The sequence below is a fragment of the Herpailurus yagouaroundi genome, unplaced genomic scaffold (assembly GCF_014898765.1).
Source record: "Herpailurus yagouaroundi ecotype Mexico unplaced genomic scaffold, PumYag 213, whole genome shotgun sequence".
NCBI lineage: Eukaryota > Metazoa > Chordata > Mammalia > Carnivora > Felidae > Herpailurus > Herpailurus yagouaroundi.
The window spans coordinates 10,402,384-10,406,802 of record NW_024412444.1 but is presented as its reverse complement, the minus strand read 5'-3'; the positions used below and the strand labels follow the sequence as shown (position 1 = coordinate 10,406,802).

The 4,419-nt window shown below is 41.7% G+C and overlaps 1 long non-coding RNA gene across 1 annotated transcript in view; it reads left to right on the top strand.

The window, feature by feature from the left end:
• Window positions 1-2,674, top strand: part of LOC121016799 (uncharacterized) — a 3,352-nt gene extending 678 nt beyond the window's left edge. Inside the window, exons 1-2 of the long non-coding RNA XR_005784470.1 lie at window positions 1-700; window positions 2,338-2,674. The exon at window positions 1-700 is cut by the window's left edge and continues 678 nt beyond it. This is a non-coding gene — a long non-coding RNA (uncharacterized LOC121016799). The remainder of the gene's footprint in view (window positions 701-2,337) is intronic.
• The last annotated feature ends 1,745 nt before the right edge of the window (window positions 2,675-4,419 follow it).

Sequence of the window (4,419 nt, the reverse complement as noted above, 5' to 3'; positions counted from 1 at the left end):
TTCCTTCCTTCCTTCCTTCCTTCCTTCCTTCCTTCCTTCCTTCCTTCCTCCGTGCTTGCTGGGTCCCATAGTTGTCTTTGATCTCCGTAAATCAATAACAAGTTGGAATTGAGAAGGAGGTGAGAAGGGACTACTACTCTGTAAGTGATGACTTACTGTTTTTACTCAGATTTTCTCAAACCACTCATGGTTTGTAAAAGCTAGCTATAAGAGAAACTGGCTGGTTGTCTTTTTCATGTTGAGCCCTGGAGGAGATGCCAGAAAGAATGAGTCTTCTAATAAAAGCATGGGTTACCCTCATATTAGGAAATTCTCTCTTGGATAATTGAGAGGTGGCCTTGTACTAGGTCACAAGTGGAAGGAAGTACAAAAGTACTAAGATAGCAGGCCAAATTGTACTAGCACTTTCCACATAGGGGCATTGTAAGACTGCAATTTATGTAATGTTTGATTGCTACAGAAAGATATACCCATCTTAAGCAATTTCAGCCTAATGTACTGGAAAATTGCTTAACAGATTTTTATATTCTATTAGAAACATTTCCATATTGGTGAGATGCCACTCATTTCTTTTTCTGAGCAGCAAATCTTGAGTAGCAACGGGAAGAAAGCCTCACCACAGCCACCATTCATCTTGTAGACCCGACCTGTGTATTCATCTAGAAGAAGAAATTGCTAAATGCACACTGGTACCTCTTAGGTAACCACAGGTTTTCATTTTGTGCTGAATTATTAGTCATTTTTCTTTTATGTTCTTAGAGTATGATTCACAGACCCAATTTACTCCCAAAGAAAATTGCTATTAAATTGTATCTACTAAGTTTTTATATTAAAACTTACTCTACCAAGGGTTGACTGTCACTCTGAGCAGCTGTAGCACTCTGAATGCCTCATGTGTTGGCATAATTTATTAACCAGCTCTATCTGAGCAGAATGGGAGTGCTGTGAAATTACTCTTGGGCTGCACTTCAGTATCTCCAGGGTCACAGATGTTTCACTTTCTTTGTTCTTGGCTTACCTTCATTTGGATTACAAACACAGCAGACACAAGAATTCTCAACATCTTCAGAGAAATTTTGGGTTGGGGCAAAATCAACTAGAAAAAACCATTTAAGTTCAAAATCATAAGAAAACCCAAAACTAATGTTGACACTATGTAAATAGAACAGGATTAATAGGAGGCACCACAAACAGGCAATTTCTAGGCCACAGTTTCCAGGGTGGCTTTTAGCTGTAACAGTTCATATGACCTTCTAAACCCTGGGCAAAATTCCTCCATGATGTGATGGAAAATATCAACACGTAAGGGAAATAAAAATGATCCTATCTGAGTTTGATCAAATTTTGTTGTTTTTTTATACAGGTCATCAATATTCAAAGAAATGCAATAATTTTGAGTTGGGAGGCAATGCGGCTTAAGAAGCACTGAGTTTTTCCACAAGCTTCTATGATTTGATTGTAGAGCAGTTGCCAGGTCTAGAAGCATCCTCAGTAAAGCATCCTCATTTCTTTCCCTGCTAGCCTGAGTAGTTGTGCATGGGACAAAAACCAAGGTACCACAGAAGTCACTAGCTTTACCTGGCCTGAGACCAGAAGCGAAGCTGATTTGATTTAGATCAGCCCTGGCCTGGGAAAGGTTTCCCCACATTCAGCCTGAGCCACTCCAAAAGCTGTCACAGGGTTTGGGGCCTGGTTTCCAGACAATAGGGACCCACTTATGTCTAGGATCCTCAGGGGATCACTGACAAGGTACTGATATGGGCAGATGAAAATGAAATTATAAAGCTCACCATAGTATTTATTCTGAGGGGCTTACTTCAGGCAAGAATTTCCAGAGAAAGGGAAAGTCTGACTGAGTCTCTGGCTTCATTCCATCAAATATCTGATTTCTTGTTTCAGTTTCCTTTTCCTAGTGAGGAAAACTTAGACAAAGTTGTTATTTTACAACCTCTGCAATTCAGCTGAATATTATTTTTTTCGTGATCATACAAGTAAAATACCTTCATTAGAGACATTTTGAAAAAAAACAGAAAAGCATAAAATGGAAAGCGTCATGATCCCACTTCCCTAGAGCCCTCAGTTCATATTTTGTTCCCTTGTTATTTTTCTATATAAGCATTTTTTAAAATTGGGATCATACAAAAAATACATATTTTTTTCACTTACTATCGCATCAAGATCACTTCCCAACATCATTAAAAGCCTTTGATAATCTGATTTTTAATCATTGCAAAATATTCTATTTATGATTGTACCATGATTTGTCCAATTCCTTATTGTTAGGTATTTATCCTTTCTTGCTATTTATTTTCACTGATCTCTTGATTATTTCCTTAGGATACCCTCTTAAAGGTGTAATTACTGAGTGAGAACTTTTTTAAAGCCCTTGATATGTATTGTCAAATTCTAGCCCCTTCCACCAGGTAAGGTACCTATTACATGGTAAGTACTCCATAAATTATTGTTGAATGGATAAATGCCTTTCAGAAAGGTCGGACCGATTTATACTCCCACCAGCATTATTTGAGAAGAGTCTTGTCTTAGTCGGTCCACATCATGACAGGAATAATGATTAAAGCAGAATTTTGGTTTCTGTGATTCTGGCAATGAAATAATCCATTTACCTTAAAAAAAAAAAGTGGAACTAAAAAGTTGACTCATCCCTAAATCATATCTGGTTGCCTTTTAATAGACTGCTGCTTTTAAACACGCTGAGACAAAAATGGAATGCAGGAAGAATTCTGATTATATTAGGACCGAATCATGAAGTTCTTTTTTCCCTTTTCACATGTTCAGTCTGTCGTGGCTACTTGCCCAACAATCTCTATAAGCTCAAGATTTGGAGAGGGTATTCTTTAGATACTGTGGAGGCCTTTGCTGTCATGTCCCATTGTGGTGGTGGTATGGTGGTGGTGGGGTTACCAAGAACTTTTAAGTTCTTGTCTAAAATATAGAAATGTAGGGGAGGCAAATTTAAGAGTTAGAAACTCCCCATTCTGTGAACTGTAGGGGAAGGAAGTTAACTAATATCATTGAGCAAAATGTGCCAAGCTCCATCCTGTCTTACTGCATTCCACATCCCAACCTTTCCATACAGGTATTATTATCTCCATTTTGCAGATAGGGAGCTGAGGCTCAGAGAGGTTGGGTAGCTTATTCAAGGTCACACAGCTGGTAAATACCAGAGCCCTGGAGATCCTTGTCATCTGGTTCCATGTCTGTCTCCACTGTCTGGGGATGCAGCCCTGGGAAAGAGCAGTGTGGGTGGGATTTCCGGGTGGGGGAAGTGGAGAGGGGGGGAGTGCCAGAATTGTGGTCTAGGGTTCAGAAAGACTGTGGAGACTAATTGGAGCTGAAAAGTTGATCTCAAAGTTCTCTGGCTCTGGGTTTGAGGTTCTTGGAGCCAGTACAGTGGCACTGAAAACCCCAAGTCTACAGCATCTTGGTTGAGGGTTCTCAGGGTTGAAGGCTGCTACAAAGCCAAAATGCAGCCAAGTAAATTTGAAGAGCTAATAGGCATTATTAAGTGATTCATGAATCATGCAGCATCTCATCTAGTAAGTAGAAAGAGGCTCTCAGGAATTGTACAAAATGGATGGTTTTTATAGGAAGGATGGTGGGGCAGGAAGGTTATTAGCAAAAGAAAGGATTATTTCAGTAAGGTGACTTTCCCTTAGAGGAAGAGCAGGGGGTCTTATGCAAATTACCTTATCTTCCTTTGGGGGGATGGATTAGGTCTATGTGACAGATTACTTCACTGGTGCTGGCCAGAAAATTCCTGACTGACGGGTTAAAACTACATTTCTGGGGGAGGTTGAAACTGCAGTTAGGTTGGGGGGTTAGCCCTGGGTTTGGGGATGTGGTTTAGCATAAGTGACTCCATTAGGGGCCTATGGTTTTCTTTTTGATAAGGCTTTGTGGCTGGGGACAAAGGTGGAGGTTGGAGTCCCGGATGGAGGCCCAGTTTTTAGGATCCCCAGTTCAAAGAGCTCAGGTCTGAGGGTCCTGGAGTCCAAAGGCTCCAACTGTGGGGTCCAATTCTGAGGACCCAGCTCTTAGGTTCTTGGGTCTGAAATGCTAGGATAGGTTCAGTAAAACCTGGATTTTCTGGGTTTCTGGATCTGCAGGGCTCCGACTGAGGGGCTCACCCTGAGGCCCCTTTTCTGGATCCTAGGATACTTGAGCCCGGGAGGCCTGGGTGGGAGAGGTACAGCTCTAAAGATCTCAAGTCTGGCATTCCCAGCTTCTGAGGCCCTAAAGTGAGAAGCCCAACACTGCCAGGCAAGGTTTGGCAATCTTTGGCCTGAGGGTTCCTGGATCGCAGGGCTCAGGACGCGGTGTCTTCGGATCTGAGGATCTCCGGAGGTGATGGCTTAGGGGTGGAATGTCCCGGGTCTGAGGCCGGTGCTAAGGGTACTG